The 12,250-nt window shown below is 44.5% G+C and overlaps 1 protein-coding gene across 4 annotated transcripts in view; it reads right to left on the bottom strand.

Moving 5' to 3' along the window:
• Positions 1-12,250, bottom strand: part of pds5b (PDS5 cohesin associated factor B) — a 148,043-nt gene that overhangs the window by 34,868 nt on the left and 100,925 nt on the right. The gene's annotated exons all lie outside the window — the stretch shown is intronic.

Genomic DNA, 12,250 nt, shown 5'->3' with positions numbered 1-12,250 from the left:
GGAAAAGGGGAGATGCAACGAGACCTGGGGGTCATGGTACACCAGTCATTGAAAGTAGGCATGCAGGTGCAGCAGGCAGTGAAGAAAGCGAATGGTATGTTAGCATTCATAGCAAAAGGATTTGAGTATAGGAGCAGGGAGGTTCTACTGCAGTTGTACAGGGCCTTGGTGAGACCACGCCTGGAGTATTGTGTACAGTTTTGGTCTCCTAATCTGAGGAAAGACATTCTTGCCATAGAGGGAGTACTGAGAAGGTTCACCAGATTGATTCCTGGGATGGCAGGACTTTCATATGAAGAAAGACTGGATAGACTCGGCTTGTACTCGCTAGAATTTAGAAGATTCAGGCAGGATCTTACTGAAACCTACAAAATTCTTAAGGGGTTGGACAGGCTAGATGCAGGAAGATAGTTCCCGATGTTGGGGAAGTCCAGAACAAGGGGTCACAGTTTAAGGATAAGGGGAAAGTCTTTTAGGACCGAGATGAGAAAAACATTTTCTGTGGAATTCTCTGCCACAGAAGGTAGTTGAGGCCAGTTCATTGGCTATATTTAAGAGAGAGTTAGATGTGGCCCTTGTGGCAAAAGGGATCAGGGGGTATGGAGAGAAGGCAGGCACAGGATACTGAGTTGGATGATCAGCCATGAACATATTGAATGGCGGTGCAGGCTCGAAGGGCCGAATGGCCTACTCCTGCACTTATTTTCTATGTTTCTAAGTTGGGAAAAGGGGAAGTACAATGGGATCTGGTGGTCCTTGCTCATCAGTCAATGAAAGTAAGCATGCAGGTACAGGAGGCAGTGAAGAAAGCGAATGGCATGTTGGCCTTCATAACAAGAGGAGCTGAGTATGCGGGCATAGAGGTCCTTCTGCAGTTGTACACGGCCCTAGTGCGACCACACCTGGAGTATTGTGTGCAGTTTTGGTCCTCTAATTTGAGGAAGGACTTTCTTGCTATTGAGGGAGTGCAGCGTAGGTTCACAAGGTTAATTCCCGGGATGGCAGGACTGTCATATGCTGAGAGAATGGAGTGGCTGGGCTTGTATACTCTGGAATTTAGATGAGAGGGGATCTTATTGAAACATATAAGATTATTAAGGGTTTGGAGGCAGGAAACATGTTCTCGATGTTGGGGGAGTCCAGAACCAGGGGCCACAGTAACAATAATGGGTAAGGCATTTAGAACGGAGATGATGAAACACTTTTTCACACAAAGAGTTATGAGTCTGTGGAATTCTCTGCTTCTCTGGATACTTTCAAGAGAGAGCGTGATAGGACTCTTACAGATAGCAGAGTCAGGAGATATGGGGAGAAAGCAGGAACGGGGTACCGATTGTAGATGCTCAGCCATGAGCTGGGTCGAATGGCTTACTCCTGCACCTATTGTCTATAAGAGATGCGGTGGATGAAATGTACCCTTCCTCAGTCTGAACTCAAAAAGTCACCAACCCCGTGTTCTCCAAAGATGCTGCCTGACCTGCAGAGTTGCTCCAGCACTTTGTGGCCTTTTGCGTTTTTTTAAATTTTTTTATTAGAAGCAGTGTACAAAAGTATAAACCGCGGCATATGACATGATACATTTATTGTACAGCTTCAACTTTGATTTTTAGCTAAGATGAAAAAGAATAAGAGAGAAAAAGCAAGAAAGAAAGAAAGTGAAAGAGAAAGTGAATGTGTAAGAATAGAACTTCTGTCTTTTGCGTATTAACCAGCATCTAGAGTTCTTTGGTTCTATAATGATTAAACTAACATGTGCAATTTCCCACATTCTTTATCAATTCATTTCAGATTGTGATCAGTTCCTTGTCCTTTCATATTTTGAGGAATCAAACATCTCCAACTGGCATAAACTGTAAGCATAGGTTCAAGAAAATTCATAATTTTATAATGCAATATCCTGATTGGAAAGCCAGCTACCCTGGATGTAAACACAAGAGAGCACAGGTGGAAGGTTGCTTCTCGGACTGGATGCCTGTGACTGGTGGTGTGTCTCAGGGTTCAGTGCTGGGCCCGTTACTGTTTATCATCTACAGGGCTCGAAATTAGTGGTTGCCCGGGTGCCACTGACCACTCAAAGTGCCGCCGGGCAACCTAAACGGCGAGTTCTTTTGCCCGGCTTGGCAACTTGGTTTATACGGAAGATAGACACAAAAAACTGGAGTAACTCCGCGGGTCCGGCAGCATCTCTGGAGAAAAGGAACGTGACGTTTTGCGTCGGCGACAGTTATGGGAAAGATGCTAAGTGTGGCGCGACGGAGGGTCGGAGCGAATGACGGGGCCTGCACAGCAGCAGCAACGACGGCTCCATCTCCTCCTCCTCCCGGCCTGATAAAGGCCGCTGCTGCCACTCCGCCAACGGCGCTTTCAAAACAAACCCTTGGAGGAGGGAAGTGTTGGTCAGAGGTGGAAGTGGGGGGGGGGGGGGGGGGGGGGTGACGACTGAGGATAGAGCGCGGTGATTGGAGGAGGGAGCATGCCAAAACACTCTCGGCAGACCTGCACCGCAGCCAGGATCGATCCCAGTCTCCGGTGCTGCAATCGCTGCTGAACCGCCACTGGACCATCCCCGTCACCACCCGAGAGCCCCCCCCCCCCCCCCCCCCCCACGCCCGGGGGTGGCCAGAGGCGTCGGGAGGCAGACGGGCGCGGCGCCCCCAGGCCCACAGCCAGCGCAGAGAAGCAGCGCTAAACCCAGCTCACTCTGCCTGTCCCGCCAGATTGAGACAGGGCTGTAGGCGAGACAGACAGTTGAGCTGCATTTAGCGCTGGATTGAGCTGAAATTACCGTTCACAGAAGCTTCCGAAGCCTCGCGTGAGTGTGCGCATGCGCGCGCGGCCGCCAGGATATTCTGTCCCGGTCCCCTCCATATTTTGATTGCTATTTCCGTGCCTGACAGGTGTTGTCCGAGGAGCGCTGGCCTTCCTTCCCACCTCCTCTGCCCCTTCCTCTCTCTCTTGTACACCCCCTCCACTCCCCTTATCCCAAGACCCCTCCTCTCCATCCCGCACTGATCCCCATTCCTGCCTCTATTCAGTCCTCACTGACATCCCCTGTGCTCCCCTCTTCATCTATCCCCCCCCCCCCCCCCCATCTATTCATCCTACATTGATCTCCCTATCCAACTCACCTTGATTCTTCTGCCACTCCCCATCAATCCTACACTGGTCCCCCTTTTCATCCTGTACGGACCCCTCTTCCCATCCATCCTGCACTGCTCCCCTTCATCCTGCACTGCTCCCCCCATCCATCCTGCACAGATCCCCCCCATTCAACCCCACTGACATCCCCCCGCACTCTCCCCTCACAATTTTACCTACTCCAACCAACACGCACTAATTCCCCTGCCTCAATCCACCCAATCCGCACCGATTGCCTTCTCAAGCCCCCCCTCCCCCCCCCCCCCCCCCCTCCAACCACCATCTATCCATCCTGCACTGATTCATACACCTCCCCCCCCCCCTCCGGACCCTCTTGTACTGGAAATGTCTTCAGAGTTAACATTGACTATGTTTGATAACGGACTGCAATCAAATATGTTTTAATTCCCAATGTTATTATTTGTTTTAATGCATAAAGATGGATTAATTAAATTGTGAACACGTGAAACATTAAAACCGCAGTGTTCGATTGTCACTGCTACCGTTGACACATTATTACAGAATTTATTTTAATGGCAAATCAATGCTCTTACTATGGAGTATCAGTACTGTAGTTATTTAATGAGTAACATTCACAACTATACGTTGGATTTATCCAGGTTTTACTTCTACAGTCAGCCATATGTAGAAGTAGTCACATGTAGACAGGGTGGTAAAGAAAGCTTTTGGTGTGCTGGCCTTTATAAATCAGAGCATTGAGTATAGAAGTTGGGATGTAATGTTAAAATTGTACAAGGCATTGGTGAGGCCAATTCTGGAGTATGGTGTACAATTTTGGTTGCCTAATTATAGGAAGGATGTCAACAAAATAGAGAGAGTACAGAGGAGATTTACTAGAATGTTGCCTGGGTTTCAGCAACTAAGTTACAGAGAAAGGTTGAACAAGTTAGGTCTTTATTCTTTGGAGCGCAGAAGGTTAAGGGGGGACTTGATAGAGGTCTTTAAAATGATGAGAGGGATAGACAGAGTTGACGTGGATAAGCTTTTCCCACTGAGAGTAGGGAAGATTCAAACAAGAGGACATGACTTGAGAATTAAGGGACAGAAGTTTAGGGGTAACATGAGGGGGAACTTCTTTACTCAGAGAGTGGTAGCTGTGTGGAATGAGCTTCCAGTGGAGGTGGTGGAGGCAGGTTCGATTTTATCATTTAAAAATAAATTGGATAGTTATATGGACGGGAAAGGAATGGAGGGTTATGGTCTGAGTGCAGGTAGATGGGACTAGGGGAGAATAAGTGTTCGGCACGGACTAGAAGGGCCGAGATGGCCTGTTTCCGTGCTGTAATTGTTATATGGTTATATACATCACAAATTTGGTCAGGAGATATTAGTTGAAATTTTAACGTTAATTCTGAAGTGGGAATGATGGAAAAAGCATTTATCAACAATTTTTTTTTAAGATTGTTGCTTACAAACTGGGTATCTTCATTGCTGTTTACAACACATACATCTAATCTGAATGTCCGGTAATATGGCGTCTTGACACCTTTAAATATATTACCAAAAGAACATTTGCTGCATTCATGTCCTTTGGCCATCTCTTGTTAGTTAGTGTAATGGTTAACCTGTCAGATGGGTATAGTCAGTTTTAACAGCTATTATCATAAAATGCCTTTAGAAAATTCCTTGCAACCTGTATATTTTGTTGTGGATAAATTATGTGGGAAGCGAGTGTTTCTGTACCAATAGCAATAACGACCCATGCTATGGCCATGTCATGATAATTTTCGGTCCTTCACAGAAAACATGCTTGCATCAATCTGTAGTGTGCATGATTAAGCATATATGTTACCATGGTCCAGGATTTATTGACACAGGTTGATCATACGCTGAATAATCCAACCACATTTTTGTTTGGAAGTGGAAAGAAATAATACAAATTGCATTAATTGTAATGTGTAAAAAGAGTTGAGATACCGTATTATAATTTGCTGCATGTCATTGTGGTATATATCATGTCTTGATTGGTGAATATGTTAGTTTGTGACTTTATTTGAAGCAGAACTAATATGTGAATGCTTAATTGAGCATAATTCAAACGGGTAACTACGCACTTCGTCCGAGCACGCGTCATGCAAGCCGTCTTAAATGACCACCTAAACTGTCATTTGGCAACCTAAAAATCTGCCAAGGTTGCCCGGATGGCAACAGGGAAAAAAAGTTAAGCGAGAGCCCTGACATCAATGATTGAGAAAATACAGGGCAACATTAGCAAGTTTGCTGATGATACAAAATGAGTGGTTTTGCAGATGGTTGTGAATGATTGCAGCAGGATTTGGATCGATTGGCCAGGTGGGCGGAGGAATGGATAATGGAATTAAATACAGAGAAGTGTGAGGTATTGCATTTTGGGTCCTCGAACAAGGGCAGGACCTACACAGTAAATGGTAGCCCTCTAGGCAGTGTTGTAGAGCAGAGGGATCTAGAAATACAGGTGCATGGTTCCTTGAAGGTTGAGTCACAGGTAGATAAGGTGGTCAAAAAGGCTTTTGGCACTTCGGTCTTCATCAGTCAGAGTATAGAATTTCGGAGGTCATGTTGCAGTTGTATAAGACCTTGGTGAGACTGCATTTAGAATATTGTGTTCAGTTCTGGGCACCATGTTATAGGAAAGATAATGTCATGCTTGAAAGGGTTGGAGGGAATGGACAGGCGATGTTTCAGCTCAGGAACCTTCTTCAGACTGAGGATGGAACAAGGTTAGTGAGGAGATCTGGTGGATGAAATGTATATGCTGCGGGTGGAAGGAGAGGGGATGAAGTGGGTGATGATGGTTGAGTGAGGCGAGGTACGACCAAGATGCTATTATTCTATCAGAGTAGTCTATAACCCGTGGTATGCCTCCGTGATGGATTCTTAGAGCAGCTTGTACTGGAGCCTACCAGGAAAAAGGCACTTCTGGATTTAGTGTTGTGTAATGAACCGGATTTGATAAGGGAACTTGAGGTAAAGGAGCCATTAGCAGGTAGTGACCATAATATGATGTTTTAATCTACAATTTGAGAGGGAGAAGGGAAAATCAGAAGTGTCAGTATTATAATTGAACAAAGGGGACAAAAGAGCCATGAGGGAGGATCTGGCCAAAGTTGAGTGGAAAGGGATGTCAATGGAACAACAAGGGCAGGTATTTCTGGGAATAATACAGAAGGTGCAGAATCAGTTCATTCCAAAGAGGAAGAAAGATTCCAAGAGGAGTAAAGGGCGACCGTGGCTGACAAGGGAAGTCAGGGACAGTATAAAAATAAAAGAGAAGAAGCATAACATAGCAAAGATGAGCGGGAAGCAAGAGGATTGGGAATCTTGGAGCAATAGAAGATAACCAAAAAGACAATACGGGGAGAAAAGATGAGGTGCGAAGATAAACTATCCAAGAATATAAAGGAGGATAGTAAAAGCTTATTTAGGGATGTGAAGAGGAAAAAATTAGTTAAGACCAAAGTTGGACCCTTAAAGACTGAAACAGGTGAATTTATTATGGGGAACAAGGAAATGGCCGATGAGTTGAACAAGTACTTTGGATCCGTCTTCACTAAGGAAGACACAAACAATCTCCCTGATGCACTAGTGGCCAGAAGATCTAGGGTGACGGAGGAACTGAAGGAAATTCACATTAGGCAGGAAATGGTGTTGAGTAGACTGATGGAACTGAAGGCTGATAAATCCCCAGGGCCTGATGGTTTGCATCCCAGGGTAATTAAGGAAGTGCATCTAGAAATCGTGGACGCATTGGTGATCATTTTCCAATATTCTATAGATTCAGGATCAGTTCCTGTGGATTGGAGAGTAGCTAATGTTATCCCACTTTTTATGAAAGGCGGGGGAGAGAAAAAAGGGAATTATAGACCAGTTAACTTGACATAGGTGGTGGGGAAGATGCTGGAGTCAATTATAAAAGTTGAAATTGCGGCACATTTGGATAGCAATAACAGGATCGGTCCGAGTCAGCGTGGATTTACGAAAGGGAAATCATGCTTAACTAATCTTCGTGAATTTTTTGAGGATGTTACTAGGAAAATGGACAAAGGAGAGCCAGTGGATGTAGTGTACTTGGACTTTCAGAAGCATTTGATAAGGTCCCACATAGGAGATTAGTTTGCAAAATTAGAGCACATGGTATGGGGGCCGGGTACTGACATGGATAGAAAATTGGTTGGCAGACAGGAAACAAAGAGTAGGGATAAAACGGGTCTCTTTCAGAATGGCAGGCAGTGACTAGTGGGATACCGCAAGGCTCAGTACTGGGACCGCAGCTATTTACAATATACATGAATGATTTAGATGACGGGATTAAAAGTAACATTAGCAAATTTACAGGTGACACAAAGCTGGGTGGCAGTCTGAACCGTGATGATGCTATGAGGATGCAGGGTGACTTGGACAGGTTGGGTGAGTGGGCAGATGCAGTTTAATGTAGATAAATGTGAGGTTATCCACTTTGGTGGCAAAAACAGGAAGGCAGATTATTATCTGAATGGTGTCAAGTTGGGAAAAGGGGAAGTATAACGAGATCTGGGGATCCTTGTTCATCAGTCACTGATAATAAGCATGCAGATACAGCAGCATAAAGTGAATGGCATGTTGGCCTTCATAACAAGAGGAGTTGAGTATAGGAGCAAAGAGGTCCTTCTGCAGTTGTACAGGGTCCTAGTGAGACCACACCTGGAGTATTGTGTGCAGTTTTGGTCTCCAAATTTGAGGAAGGACATTCTTGCTATTGAAAGAGTGCAACGTAGGTTCACGAGGTTAATTCCCGGGCTGACAGGACTGTCATATGTTGATAGAATGGAGCGGCTGGGCTTGTATACTCTGGAATTTAGAAGAATGAGAGAGAATCCTATTGAAACATATAAGATTATTAAGGGTTTGGACATGCTAGAGGCAGGAAACATGTTCCCGATGTCGGAGGAGTCCAGAACCAGTGCCACAGTTTAAGAATAAGGGGTAAGCCATTTAGAACGAAGAGGGTTGTGGAATTCTCTGCCTCAGAAGGCAGTGGAGGGCAATTCTCTGGATGCTTTCAAGAGAGTTAGATAGAGCTCTTAAAGATAGCAGAGTCAGGGGATATGGCGAGAAGGCAGGAACGGGGTACTGATTGTAGATGATCAGCCATGATCATATTGAATGGCGGTGCTGGCTGAAAGGGCCGAATGGCCTATTCCTGCACCTATTGTCTATTGTATGACCATTGAATTTTCCATTTTCATGTAACCTTGCTCTCTCCATCTCCTTCAAATCCAACTCCGTTCCTCAGAATACCCCATACCCCTCCCTGTCCAGCCGCCCATAACTACACATTTCACCCAACCAGATCTCCTCCCCCATTTGGTTTTACCTGCCCTGTTCCTCCCTTAATTATTCCCATTATCACCTTCCTTGCCTACCATTGGTAGCTTAAGTGGACCGACCCACATATCACTGTTCACCTTTACCCCCTTCCCATCTAGCTCAACCTGCCCTTTTCGTTTCCTCTGTCCTATTAACATGACTATCAACACTTCACACTGCCTCTGAAAAGCAGCAAACATAATCAAAGACTTGTCCCACCACTGGTCATTCCTGCTCCCGACTGGCAGAAGTTACAGATGCTTGAAACAGCTTCTTCCTCTGTTATCAGGTTTTGGAATGATCTTCCACAAGTTAGGGTACTGCCCGATGCACCTCTACCCCATTGTGAACATCGGACTTTGTGTTTGGAACTGATGCACTACAATGTTGAGAACTATATTCTGCAGTCTGCATCTTCCCCTTTGCTGTATGTTTAGTTGAGAAATACAGCATGGAAACAGGCCTTTTGGCCCACTGTTTATCACCCGTTCACAATAGTTCTATGTTATCCCATTTTCCCAATTATTCCCTACACACTTGGGCCTATTTTACAAAGGACAATTAACCTACAAACTCGCACATCTTTGGGATGCGGGAGCAAACCGGAGCAAAAATAGGAAACACATGCAGGTCACAGGGAGAACATGCAAAACTCCACACAAATAGCACCCAAGGTCAGAACCTGGGTCTCTAGCACTGTGAGGCAGCAGCTCTACCAGCTGCACCATTGTGACACACTATCTATTGTACTTGAGTTTGACTTGATTTTATTTATGTACAATGTATCTGATCTGTTTGGATAGCATGCAAAACAAAGCTTTTCACATGACAATAATAAACTTAAACCTAAAAACACCTACATTTCAGTGCATGATTGCCAACATTGCACTGGATCAGCTTATGAATGAAAATAAGATCACAATAATGAAAGTGAATGCCTCTCAAACAAGATTTAGATCACTCTCTAATCAGATTTCTCTAAGCAAAGATGATACTCGGCAGAAGCCACACAAGAGCTTGACTAATCCACCACTAATCCAACTACTTGTGTGCTTCAAAGAGCCAATCCTTTACAAATTCAATCTGCTGAAATCCAATAAATAGATGAAGTCAAATAGGGTAAATAGAGTTGTTTCTGAAATCAGCAAATAATTCAAAGACCAGGAACATGGTTTAAAAATGGAATACAAGGTAAACTAAAATAAAAATATACTGGAGATGAATAGGACCTCTCTGTCAGGAAGACTGCTGAAGAATTAATCAGGGCTTTCAAAAGGAAAGTGTATATTCACTTGAAATGATATAATTCTGGGGCTAAAGAGAAAGAGGCTGGCCACAGTGGACCGTTCTACTGTGACCTGGTACGATTCAAAGGACAAAATTGTATCCATGCTATAAATACAGTCATGGAATTGTTATACAGCTACAAAAATATTTCAGGCAGCAGATTATTGGTGAAAGTAGACTTGCAGGTAGACAAAAATGCTGGAGAAACTCAGTGGGTGTGGTAGCATTTATGGAGCGAAGGAAATAGGCAACGTTTCGGGCCGAAACTCGTCTGAAGAAGGGTTTCAGCCCGAAACATTGCCTATTTCCTTCGCTCCATAGATGCTGCTGCACCCGCTGAGTTTCTCCAGCATTTTTGTTTATCTTCGATTTTCCAGCATCTGCAGTTCCTTCTTAAACAAAGTAGACATGCATCTCTTTTCCAACATAAAAAGCTAAAAGCAGCGAGTTTGGTGATTAGGTTCATTTCTCCTACATTCACTGTGAGACACATGATGGAGAGACCTTGGTGCCTTCAAGTACTGCAAGTATGTATTTTTGCCTACATCTACCTAAAAGGAAAGCCAGAATTTTAATTGAATATCTGACCTCAAACTCAACCTCCAACAATGTAGCACTCCTTTTTAAACTGCACTGGTGCTGGTTTTGATAATGTGCTCAACCCTATTGTGTGACTTGACCAATGACCTAACTCAGAGGTTCTTAAGTTACCATGGCAACAAGTACAATGGGATAATAATTTTAAATATAGTGATGCTTTTTGCTTTAATGCAATGAAAAAGCATCCTTTATTCCAAAAAATTTCAAGTGCTTGAAAGCAAACTGAGAAAATATTCTGGAGCAATTAGTAACTGAAGAACATTTCTTTTAGCACAAACACAGCACAACTTAGCTTTCAAACAAGCAGCTCTGAAGAAGGGTCTCAAAACGAAATGTTCTCCAGAGATGCTGCATGACCCGCTAAGTTACTTCAGCACTTTTGACCTTTTGTATATTGACCAGCATCTGCAGTTCTTTGTTTCTAGCTTTCAAACAGTCTAGATTGATTAAAGTCAGCTATCCATTCCAAATTCAAATTCTTCTAAAAACATGCTTAGTTGATTAGAAGATTATTCAATGTATAAACATATATTTTGTACACTAGGTGTACACTAGACGATACATTTATCATCAAGAGGTGGAAGGAAGAATTAAATATAATGCCCTGGAATTTCTACCAATATCCCAGGGCCCAAGAAAGATCATTAGAGATGTGCACACACATGATCTTGAAACTGCTGACTCTTTCCAGCTGTCCCAACAATGATGACAGCTGCACGATCGCTCAGTTTTCCCTTCCTGAAGTCATCAACTCCTTCGTCTTGCTAGCACTGAGAGCAAGATTGTTGATCTGGCACCACTCAACCAGATTATTCATCTCTTACTTGTTAATACCCGTTATTTGTCCAACGACTGCAGTGTTGTCAGTGATTTAGAGATAACGTTGGGACAGTGTCTTGCTACACAGTCATGTCCCAGGAGTGATAATGAAGACGTGCTCCAGAAGTGGTTCTCAACCAGCTAAACAATTTCAGGACAGCTGGAAAATTTCCACATCATATCCCTCTAAGAAAACTGACAAGTCAAATCCATTCAGCTTACTCTCACCCATTTGAAAAGGCTGTGGACTGTGCTGGTAAATGGGATTAGTATAGATGAGCAATGATGATTGACATTGACAATGGGCTGATTGATTAATGCATTGATTGATTCTATGATAAGTGATGCAAGTGAAACATTGAGCTACGAAGGACCACTCGCTCACAATCAGTTCAGCTTCCACTTGCACTACCAGGCCAGGACCATACTGATGAACTAGCTAACTCTGAACAGGGGCAAAAGGACTGGATTTTAAGTGAAACTAGACCAAGTGGGTCCCGTCCCCTCAACCCGCAGTTGCGGGGGGGAGGTGGGTGGCGGCCTGCGGCGTCACACACACACTAACCCCCCCCTCCCCACACACACACTAACCGCCCCCTTGATATTATATTAATATTATTAATTTGCTCGCCCTATCCACTCACGCATAGCCCCCAACTCGCAGGCGCGTCTAGAGAGGGAGGGGGAGGTAGAGAGAGGGGGCAGAGAGAAAGGGGGCAGAGACTGAGAGAGAGGGGCAGACACAGAGAGGGGCAGAGAGGGAGGAGGGAGAGGGGGGGGGAGAGAGGGGGTGGGGGGGGGGGGGGGGGGGGGGGGGGGAGAGGGAGGGGGGAGAGGAGAGAGGCCGAGAAGAGAGAAGCGGAGATCAGCACCCAGATCCATTGTGACGTCATCAGCGAAAGCCAGCCGGTTTTCTTTCAACGTTTTTTCAGATTTGTGAACATTTTGATTCATAACTCGAGAAATAATACATAATTTTTTCAGATAAGGCGATTTTGGACTCCAGTGGAAAAATCTCTACCGGAATATGTAAAAAGTTTACCCTTAGCGCGTCGTTTTT

This window comes from Amblyraja radiata, chromosome 6, assembly GCF_010909765.2.
Source record: "Amblyraja radiata isolate CabotCenter1 chromosome 6, sAmbRad1.1.pri, whole genome shotgun sequence".
NCBI classification, from domain to species: Eukaryota; Metazoa; Chordata; class Chondrichthyes; order Rajiformes; family Rajidae; genus Amblyraja; species Amblyraja radiata.
Note: the sequence above shows the minus strand (reverse complement) of the source record. Positions and strands in the feature narration are given on the sequence as shown.